This window comes from Capsicum annuum, chromosome 4 (genome assembly GCF_002878395.1).
Source record: "Capsicum annuum cultivar UCD-10X-F1 chromosome 4, UCD10Xv1.1, whole genome shotgun sequence".
Taxonomy (NCBI): domain Eukaryota; kingdom Viridiplantae; phylum Streptophyta; class Magnoliopsida; order Solanales; family Solanaceae; genus Capsicum; species Capsicum annuum.
In genome coordinates, this window is record NC_061114.1 from 104,290,783 (window position 1) to 104,303,189 (window position 12,407).

A 12,407-nucleotide genomic window follows, 5' to 3' on the forward strand; every position below is an offset into this window, starting at 1 on the left:
CACACCCAATCCTACTAATTTTTTCTCTTATTTTACCCTTCTTCATACCCATTTTACATTAGGCAATCTTATAATAGCGACCCTCAACTTAAGCTTTTTGCTTGTATTAAGGTGCATAATGTCAAAGAAGGACCAGTGCCAAAACACGTTTGTTGCAACACAAATGGGAAGGTTAATAGGTGAAACAATAAAAATAGGCTATGAGGCTCAAAACAGGGATCAAAGGAAACAATTCACGCATGATAGTTTATTTAGGCTAAAAGTGGACTAGAATCAAAAAAATGGCCAATGATCTTTTCCTAACCAACTATCCTTCAACCTAGGGTAGACTAACTAGGCATGTTCTAAATTTAACATACAAAGGGAACTAGGTAGCATCTCACACACATTGCATAGAGTAACCTTACCAACTACTACCTATTCAATTCATTCAATTGTTGGTAAATGGTTATCATGTCCCTAATACTAGTTCCCTAACAAGATCCATAGAGTTCACACATATATACATCAACACACAATTCTAAAACACAAAATATTTGGAGGGTTATCATAAATTAGTCAAAATTTGACTACTTCTCTAAATACTCAAAATCTCCTAATTACACAAAAACCACAAAATATGAATAAAAACATAATATGATAAATAATTATACCAGACATGCTGGCTCTACAATATTACTCTAGCCGACAGGAAAAGAAGCACGATAACAAAAACCTGTGGTGGCATGACATGCCTACCCCTAACTAAAAAATATGGATTATCCTTAATTTACTAAAAAAAACAAAACATAGGGAAGTAAGGACATACCTGGGATGCGCTAAGAGCCTGAGTCAATGCAAGGTAGTCGTGTTGGCTATGAACTACTAGATGATGCACCTAATGCTATAGCATTACACCTCTTCCTATGTACCAATGCAGTCTCCAACGAATTATGTTTGGACTTTTTAAGGTCTCCTCCTAGGTTATAACAGGGTCCTACAAATCATGCAAGTGACCTCTCTTGGTCCCAATTGCTGGTACCTTCTCATAACCTCCAAAAAAAATTAAATTATCTTAGTGCACGTGGAGGTGATATCAGGACTACAAGGGGTATCATAGAAGGAGTAGTTGTTACATGGTTCTCTACAAGAGAGCATACCTCTGCATATAGGATATCAAAATCCTCCCTCATCTAAATTAAATCTGGCATACCTATGTCTATTTATTAGGATATAATCCCTCTCTCTATCTCATCAATCCAAATCTAAGTGTCAACATACAACTTTGATAGTACAAATCTTTTAGCAGCCTTCTATCTAGCCTTGACCTGCTCAAATCTTGTTCGGACCCTTGATCTCATCTGCCCAAAGAGTGTAGGCATCTCAGTCTCGACAACCTTTAACCGAGTAGCTTTAACTCTCTGGCTATCTACTAGGATCTCTAAAAACTCACTGGATACTATAATCATACTTGTTATAGGAGTTGTACTACATGGGTGAACTTGTATTATAGATGCACCAACTGGCTCTGAGGTCAAAGCTATGGACGAAGAAAAGTGGTCTATGTCTCCTCACCTTAAGTACTAGAATCTAAAGCACCTTTCTACTCCATTATATCCATATATATACCAACACCTATATCATATCTGTGTACTTCATTAGGTGCTGCAAAAACTATCCGACCCTCATTTTGGGCATATGGTGCTGCTTTCTATTGTCTAGATCTCTTAGAAGTTCCTAACTTTGTCAAACCTTTTAGGTTCCTCATCTGTATAGTAGTAGTAGTCACATTCTTATCAATACCTAGCAACTCAGGTACACCTGCCTTATCACATAGCCTCTAGATCATACAAGGAAATGGTAGGTTAGTCAACTCTCCGAAATCTCTCTCGTGTGGCTCATGCCTGAGGATAGCAGCAAAGTCAATATCATAACCATTTATCAAGTAGGTAGCTAATGCAACTCCTTCCCCTATCAGTGCATTACCTGAAGCTATGGGAATCTAGGGAGATCAAATAAACAACCACCAAAATCTGGCCTCTAGTGTCAATAGGCCTTCTTAATCACAGCTGGCCCATTAATCCAAAGGGCCTCATCACCCTTAATCCAACTCGATCCTCTCAAACCTGTGCTCAACATCCTGTATATTTTGATGATCTCGTGTGATTCTTAATCTATGTTCCTACTCTGCTGTAAATATAGGTGTAATATAATCTGGACTGAACATGACTCTGTGGATAGACTTCTGTATGACATCAACTCTGAAGTCTCTGACTAGTGTGTGATCAAATTAGGGCTTTTGTGCAAATCTAATAAAGCCTAGATGCTGGTGCATGGGAAGTACTACAATGGCTTATCATATGTATATAACTCATGCACCATAGCTGGGTTATAAGAATCGAGTAGCCTAGTCATCCACCAGAGTTAATACCTATCAAATGGTTTCATTAGCTGTGGTAACCTCTATAACCCCATTAATTCAATCTTATTCTTATTATAGATACACTTATAAATATATCATATCTCTTCCATACACCACCTCAGTTATCCCTTCTCGAGAGGTGTATCTATGGTATGTGCGGGTGCAGGTGCCTGCTATGAAACATGGAACACTTGTGTTGTACCCTTCTTAGACTGGGGTGTCTTTGTCGTTTATTTATGAGTGGAAGTACCCTCCTCACACTGGGGAACCACTTATGACTGCTTCTACTCAAACTCCTCAGCAGAATCCTGTGACCCTTCCTCCTCCTCCTTCTTATCATCATCAAATGGAGGAGTATGTGGTGGTGATATCCTCTCGAACTTCATCCTTGTTTGGTTTGTGTCTATCTTAGCATCTCAGAGAGTTTTTCCTCGTGTGACCCTATGTGTCACTGCAACTGTACCATTAATATGATGCTGTCTCGGATACTCCACCACTGAACTGCCAAGCTTAGGAGACTCTACTTGTCTTCTTGTAGTACCAGATGTTGTCTTCTTTACTAATTTAGGTTCGCTATATACTTGAAAACATAGAAATTAGTTTCCAACAAAAGTGAGGGATAGTGAAAGTTGAAGAAAAACTAAAAATTTTAAAAATTTAAAGTTTTCCTCACTTTTCACACCCCTATAACCTATTTGAAAACCCAACAAGTCCAATGTATACACACTAATAAAAAATTATCACTTTCAAACAAAATAAACAAGTTCAACTCATGGTATTACTTTCGTTCATTCAAGTTCAACTTCCGTGTAGGGCCTAAACATAGAATTTTTACTCAAAACAAGGCCCTACATTGTGATTTTAGGTTATTTCAAGGCTCCCTCATACAAGCATGGTATTTTTTAATCTATTTAGCAGCACATTACACATATCATCTTGTTTCAACAATATATAAAGCATTATATTACCATTAAGAGCCAAGAAAGTTGCCTCCTACATGAAAATCCAGAAGAGAATAATGAAGAACTCAAGAAAAACCAAGGTTGAAACTTGTTTCTAGCGTTTTAGGACATGCTGGTATCTCAAAAAAGTATCAATCTCACCTTTTCTTAAGTGTGGGATTGGTTTATGTTTAAGGTGGAAAGTTTTGAATTTAAAGAGAAAATTGAAATTTTGAGGATTAGAATGAGTTAGAATGGGGGTAAGGATGTTTATATGTACGTAGAGGGATGTAATAGGTCATATTTAAATATTGGTGGGCTCAAAATTTTAATTAAAAAGTGGGCAAAATTTTTTACCTAGGCGCGGCACTTACTCGGACCCTGTACCTGCAGTCGGGTCCTAGGTGCAGGTAGCACATGTGGCCAGCATGTTCTGGGCCAAATAATTTTTGTCCCTCTTTTCTTCAACCCGGACTTGGAATTGTGACATTTTTCCAGATACTAATGGCCCCAAAACCTAAGGTTTAGGTCCCAAAAGTAATACTAGTGCTAAAGTCCACAATTTACCATTTTTCATCCTCAAATTTCAACTTTTCAATTTTCTACTCACTGCGTGGGACTTGTGACCATAATGGGCTGATCACATAATCCTCTTACATGTAAATTGATGAATGTAGCAATGTTTACCATATTCCATGTAAGGTCCAAAAGCTTAAAATCTAAAAAAGCTAAAACAACAAAAATGTAAACACTAAAATATAGTGGGTTGCCTCCCACTCAACGCTTGATTTAACATTGCAACACGATGTAGCTATGTTGGTTAATCAGACTTCACCAACAAGCCCATGGGTTTTCTCCCATGCAGTTCTTGATTTAATGTCGTGGCACGATGCTGGTATCTTAATTACTTAGAATTAATTAAGATACCCATAGGAATATTTTCTAGGTCATTAATATAATCAATCATCAGTGCTACCCTCGTGTTGGTTCGTTGCTTCATAGGCTTATTGATTTTGAATATTGTCTTCTTGCCATTGACTCAGAATTTTATCTCACCCTTTTCCATGTAAACCATAGCTTTACATGTGGCTATGAATGGTTTTCCCAAAATAATGGACATCTAAGTGTCAACCTCATAGTCTAAGATAATGAAGTCAACTAAGAAAATAAAGTTATCCTCCCTGACGATCATATCACAAAAGATTCTCACAGTCTTCTTCATTGTGCAGTCTGCTATCAATAGCAGCATCAAAGTCAATTTCGGAGGGTTCAAGCCTAGTTCTTGAAGATGGCCAGCAACATTAAATTAATGTTTTCCCCTAAATCCCACAAGGCTTAGGTAAATCTGGATGACCCAATAGTACACGGTATAGTGAATACTTTGGAGTCACCCTTTTTCTACCCCTAAGACCTAGTCGTGACCGTACTTCAGTGGTTCATACACTCAACATCCTAAAAAGTTATTCATTTCATCCTTGTGACTAATTATTTCATGAACATGGCATATCCAGGTATCTACTCTAATTTCTCAAGAAGTTGTACGCTCAAAATCAATTATTTTAGCATCTCAATAAATTTCTTGAACTTACTTTTCTCTTTCATCTTTATCAATACTGAGGAAAAGGTGGGGGCGGTCTCAGAATTTGTCTTACGTCTAGCTCAATAACTGTTCCTTTACCTTTATCTTTAGAAATTGTATCTCTATCACCTGATACCTACTCTGACTCAAAAACATGTATCTCAATATCAACAACTTTGGATATAGGCATTGGGGGATCCATAAAAGTGATAGAAAGTACATGACAGTCATTTTTTAAATTTTGCACAGTATTGATTAGAATGGTACCTGGCTGCCTTTGGTTTAGAGTTGTTAACATCTGCCCAAACTGGTGCTCTAGCTGCTTGATTGCAGTGACATATGACTCAACCTTCTAGGTCAATCTTGAAATATCAACCTTAATCTCTTCAAGGCTTGTCTCTTGATTTTTTTGACCCTTCATAAATTTAGCAAGCTTCTCTTCCATTCTAGATTTTTCATCACGTCTACAAGATTTAATGTATCTATCTCTCTTCTCCTTATAGTCATCCTTCTTCCTCTAGTCACCATCTCACTCTCTGTTATGGTCTCTGTGCCTATTATATTATTTCCAACCTTGGTTCCCTTTGCTTTAGGCTTTAAAAAACCATTATCTGATGATCTAGGTAGTTAGCTTACTCTTTCAATTTAGAATTATATGATTTGGAAGCTTACCCCTGTGTTGCTACTGCGTTCACTTTCTCAGAACTGGCCACTACAAACTGTTTCACTAGCACCCTTAAATCAGTCCGTGGCAAAGAAATTTCTTGCGCTACTGTATCATCAGCTGCTCTCTGGTCGCAGAAAGAACCAATAGCATAACAACCTGATCCCCTCTTATCCTCTCAATTTTCCACCCTCGGTTAGTGAGTGAAATCTAATCTAACATCTCGAAAGCTATCTCCCAACATAGTCTTAGAAAACTACTCCAGAGATGGTGTCTGCCATGGCTTTGGAGCTGATGTTCAGGGCTCTATAGAATATCTTTGATAAGCTTTTCCCTGAATACTAACTATTGGGCATCCAGTATAGCTTTTTCTCAAACCTAAACCAAGCCTCATACATAGATTTTGACTACAATTGCCTGAAATTATAAATCTCATTCTTAAGCTGCAACATCCTTGATGGAGGGAAGAACTTTTTTAAGAATTTACTGCACAACTCATTCCAAGTTGTGATAGAGCCTCTTGGAAATTTCCCTAAACGTAAATATTCTTCTTCTATAAGTGAGAAGGGGGAAAACCTCAGTCTAAGTTCTTCTTAATTTACCCATGGATTTTTATATGAGTTATGGATCCCAAGGAAATTTGCAACATATAAATTTTCATCATCGATAGGCAATCCTACAAACACACCCTTTAAATTTAGAAGTTGGATCATGACACTTGTGATATCAAATTTTATGCATAGGGGAAAAACAGGAGGTACTATGTCTCCATTCTCTGTCGGTTCAATATATCCCATATCTTCCTCTTCATCTATATATTGTTGCACATACTGATCTTCTAGGATAATTGAAACACAGACACCTCTAGCTCTATTCTGATTCCCACTAAGTACTGCTCGGTGATCTGCTGCTTGTATCTACTCAACTAAATCTGCATCCCTAACAATCCTCCGATCTTCTTCTTCATCTCTTATTTTGACTTCTATTTAAGCTAAAAGCTCACCCATCTGATGATCAAAAATATTTTGTAGCCCATCAATAGGAGGCATAATATCACGAAACCCATTAGGATTATCACCTCTTTTTAACTCAGACATCCTACCAAGTATTTGTAGGATCCTCTGTGCATTTCGATTCACTGAGAGTAATTTATTGCCTATACTCCATATATTAATAGGATACCATCATTTTCACAACTAATAACAAAAAAAAACTAAAAACTAAAAATTGCAATAACCTTAATCTATAAATCAACACCGTGTTCCCTGAAAATAGCCCCAATTTGCTCTCTTTGACTTCCCAGAAACACCTCCTTTTAGGTGATTATACAGTCGCAGTCAAGACATGGTAACCCAACTAAAGTTGGGGTAAAATCCCAATGGAACACGTGGTTTGACAGATCTCAGTGGTTACAGTCTATAGGTACAATAGAAAAGTAAATGGGGGGATTTATTTGTAGTAGTCTCGAACATAGAATAGTATTAACTTGGTTAAAACAACTTGTAAGTGAACACTAGGATTGAGTGTTCTACTGGCATCTCAAATCTGTAGGTTTATATGCATTATTGAACCAGCTCAATACCCTCTATGCAAAATCGATAAGTTATGTACCTCCTATAGTCTTTTGGATGAGCAGAAGGATTTTACCCTTTATTAATTGAGTCTCAGTATGTCATATTACTATCCCTTACCTTGGTCCCAGTTAACTATCATCATTTAAGTCTCAGGTTATTATAAGAAGGCTAATAGTCATTTGCATATACCGTTGTATTATAATAGATCGGCTAATAACTCCTCAAATTACTATTGTAATTATCTTTTCTGAGTTACTAACCCTTTGTTAGAGAAGGTAGTAACATCTAGGTTGGATCCTAATGTGTTCACCCATTAAAAAATCAATCATATCGAAGGTAAAACAATGCATGCCATAGATATTGGTTTCCCATCAACAATCACACTTTTCTTACATCAGCAATCTTCCAGGGTTTCTACTATACTAGCTGCGGGTTTTAGCCGCTCGTGATTGTGAAGAGATCAATCAAATTTATGTTGGAAAGAAAAGATGAAATAACAATGATAAGATAAAATAAACCCACAACTATAAACTGAATAATCAAGCAAAGTCAATACAATGAAATCCCATGATCAAAGATGGATCTTGAAATCAAAATATGTTTCTAAGTGTTAAGAGTGGATGACCTTTAATAAAAAGCACATAAAAGGGTATTTATAGTGTAAGTGAAAACCCTAAAAATGAATACCAAATAGAGTAAGAGAAATAAGGGTCAGTGGCCACCCGCTCCCTGTACCTGTGGTTTGGTCTTGACTACGGGTTGTACTCTCTTTGTCTACCTGTGGTCTGTAGTTAAACATGTGGTCCATAGGTTGACTTAGTAGATGTCGACAGTTATTTTTTAGCTCTACTTCAATTCTTAAACCTGCATTGATCACGATCAATATGGGAAACATCCCAATTATATATAATCACTCCAAGCGTGGATAGAAATACCTTTTCACCATTTTATGAACTTATCATTCAAATAATGGTTTCCTGCAAAACATACCCATAAGGGATCATATTTAACAAAAAGGCCTTAGAAACTTTTATTTTTTATTCATTTTAAGCATCGAAAGTTATATATTTCTGTAGCATATCAGGAAGTAAGATAGGTCTCTTTTGATGTGTATAGAGACTATCATCAGCTGAATAAGGTGATGGTGAAGAATAAGTATCCTCTTCCAAGGATTGATGATATATTCGACCAACTTTAAGGTGCTAGGTGTTTTTCTTGGATTGATCTTCATTCGATCTACCACCATTTTGAAATTTGGGAGATCAATATTCCATAGACTGCTTTTTGAACCTAGTATGGCCATTATAAGTTTTTTGTTATGTCATTTAGGTTTACCAATGCTTTGGCTGCTTTCATGGATCTTATGGATCAGCTGTTTAGGCAGTTTTTGGATTTGTTTAGTAGAGTCTTCATTGATGACATCTTTATGTACTCTAAGAGTGAGGAGGATTATGTCGATTACCTCTGAATTATTTTACAACCTCTTAATGACCAGAAATTATATGCAAAATTTTTTAAGAGTGAGTTTTGGCTAAGTACTGTGACTTTTCTCGGGCATGTTATTTGAAGTGAAGGGATTAAGGTGGATCCAAAAAATGTTAACGCTGTGAAGAAATGGCCTAGACCCGTGACTCCAACAAACATTAGGAGTATCTTAGGCTTGGCTGGGTATTATAAGAGGTTTTTGGAGAGCTTTTCATAAATCGCTACCCTGTTGAACAAGTAAACATAAAATAAGCTTATATTTTTGTTGTTTGATTCTTATGAGGGTAGTTTTGAGAAAGTTGAAGGATAAGTTGACTTATACTCCAGTCTTGGCCCTGGCCGAGGGTACTGATGGGTTTGTTGTGTAGTATGATGCATATTATGTAGGAGTGGGTTGTGTATTAATGTAGCATAGTGAGGTTGTATCCAATGCTTTTAGGAACCTTTAATCTTAAGAGAGGAATTACCCAACTCATGATCTAGAATTGGAGGATGTGATATTTGCTTTGAAAATTTTGCTCCATTATCTGTATGAAGTGCATGTGGATATCGATTCAGATTGTAAGAGCTTGCAGCATGTGGTTACCCAGAAGGAGTTGAGTCTTAGGCAGAGATGGTCGCTCGATATATTTAAGAATTATGAAATCAGTTTGTTCTACCACCCAAGTAAAGCTAATGTTGTTAATGCTTGATGAGTGGTGAATTTACCACTTATTTATGTACAAAAAGTATGCACACTACTATGAAATGATGGTTTCAATGAGACAACCTTATTAGTTGAATGCACTAATTTCCATATTTTGTAGTTATACATATGATGAAAAGGAAATATGTGGAATTAAGCTAAAAAGGGATCAAAAAAAGATGAGAAGTGTAATTGGAAGACCTGGAGCAGGAGATGGTATTAGGTACCGTGATCGCGGTCTGAGGGATGTGATTGTGGCCAGTCAAGATAGGTCAAAGACCGCGATCACACTGATTTAAAAAGAATGTGGTGTTCACAATCACAAACAAGATATTGCAATTATGGCAATGTGGGATTATGCTCAGGGTTAATTCTGCAAATTAACAGCCGACCCCAAATTCTTAAAGACCTCAAAACCCTTGCACATTGAGAAATCACCATCTATCCTTCTCTTTATCCTAGTTTCTATGGTTTTATCACATGGAGCTTGGTGTAAATTTTTTACTAATCTTGAGATAAGAAGACATTAGAGTGACCCCTAAATAAAGAATTGGCAAATCCCATTGAGGATTCATTGGAACTTAAAGTGTGGCTTGCTTTCTCTTTATGTATCATGAATCAAATTGATGGAGATTTTGGAATATTTTTGTTTATTATCCTTATGATTTTATAGTTCATCCACTTAGGGTTATGTTTGAATAGTGTACAGGTATGTGTGGGCTATGATTATTAGCTTTAATTTTAGTTAATGTTGTTGGGTTTCACAAATATTTGATTTTAAAATGGAATTTATTAGTGAAAGCCTCAATTTCCCTAAACCCCACATCATCCTTGAAAGAGGGATGTGGGTAATCTAGATCCTACATCATCCTTGAAAGACGGATGTAGGTGACATGAGCGTTTGTGAACAATAAGATAGATAATTGTTATTCCCTTTTTATCATCTTAGAAATAAGGATATATTATGGAATTGCTATATCTTGGGTATCATCCTATAAATAGGGATGCCCAATTGAGGCTTTGTGATGATGTGTTGACCACACCCACGAGTTATTTGAAAGAATCTGTGGCTGATAGTTTTGTACATTGTTGAAAAGCTAGTATCAAAATCCCTAACCGAAACTACCCACGCATGTTTTAACTAAGATTTGAAGTTGATTTTCATGTACCCACAAATTAGTTGCCTTTAGTAAAGCATAGCCCTAAGATATATTCCTAATTTATTATGCTCTAATTATTATTAGCCTTGAGTTAGTCCTTTAGAAGCCCTAATTTGTTATCTTTTCAAAAATATTTAAAATCACCTAAAATATTTATACCTTAGGTTTGAATTTAGCAAGAAACTTTTATTTCGAACTTACTTGATCTCCATTCACATTGTTCCTCTTGGATTCGACAGCGACTCTTGTTGTGTTTATATTGACAATGATTGCCTTGCACTTAATTTGACGTGTAAGTTAAACGTTATCAAAAAATAGCGCCATTGTCGAGGAGGAATTTGGCATATCGAGTTAGTTTGGAATTTTAGCTTACTTGCTTGCATTCAAACTTGTAAATATTTATTTGTGATTTCTTTTGCTTCTTGTGTTAGGTAGATTTATGTTTTTATTTACTTGTTACTATGACATCTTGGAATGAATATGAGTTTGGTGGTTGCAAATCTTATTTTTATGATCTATGTCCATATTATGATGGACCCCACTTTTTGATGCCCCCTCCCGTAGTTATGCTTAGAAAAATGCTAGTTCTTCTTATGATTTTGATAGATTTCATGATGTGATAAAAGAAGAATAATGTGCCAAATACAATGGTGTTTAAGCAATGCTTCTAACTCTCTTGGATCAGGTGACTACATTGGAGGAGGATATGCATCTCTTGCATCAATCCAAGGTGGCAATTGAAAAGGAAAGTGAAAAATAAGAAGAAGTGGGTGAGGAGGCCGATCTCTCAAGTGCCATGAATATTCCCAAACCTCAAAATGAGGTTGATAAAGAAAAAATATCAAGCCATAAGGTGGATGGTTGGATTGATATGAAAAAAATCTTGGTGATTTTCCGACCAACCGAACCAAAAATAATGAAGGATGCCAAAATTGAGGAAAAAGTACTAGAGTTGAAAGAAAAATCCAAGAAAACCTTTATGAAGGCTCTAGTTCATTTCAAGGTGAGAATTTTAGAAGAATGTGACTATGAAAATGGGAAGACGGCCTCATTCCAACAACTTTTTGATATTATGCTTGGTTGATGTGATGAAAGTCGAACCACCCAAGCAATGATGAACTCGGAGATGCAATACAAAATCCATATATTTTGGAGTTTGTCATTCCATAAAGACGAGATGACATCCCAAACTTGAAGGCCAATAAGTGCAAAATTCAATGTTTGACAATTGATTTTTTTATATTCTCACCAATACCCAAGGAGCCTATTTGAATGTTTTATGTGAATTTGGGAAAAATGTTCATTTATTTAAAATAGCCAGATAGAGGCATCATCAATACCCCCTCAACTTTGTTTAGTCTCATTTTAGAAGATTTGAATCTTCTGCCTGACTTTTGCTCAATACATAATGGTCGCATGATAGGACGTTGATTCAAATCTTCTAAGTGGAGAAATAATTGATATTTGAGAAGGCGTTGTTCCACAACAATAAATTAGGCACTCGATGGGAGGCAGCCCATCATGCCTCAAAAGTCGCTTGTATACCTTTTTTTTTAGTTTAGTAGCATATATTTTAATTTTTGTTATTGATTAATCCATGCATTTGTGGTAATATGGATGCGCTGAATAAGTTTGAAAAGTGGAAAGTGTGTCAAAAGGGAGAAATGAGCTGAACAGGGGCAAATAGAGGTGAATTAATGTTCTCAGTTACCACAATAATGGGCCCTAAGCTTCTGCAATCGCGGTCACTACTTGTCCATGATCACGGACCTTGGTCCGCGATAACGGTCAGATCAGTTTAAATGACCATACGACTATCATTTCCCTTACACTCCCTTGCCAAATTCTCTCTCAAATTGTACCTACTCCTAGGCATATTTTGGCCATCCAAAAGTATCATAGCATTCCTTTGCATCAT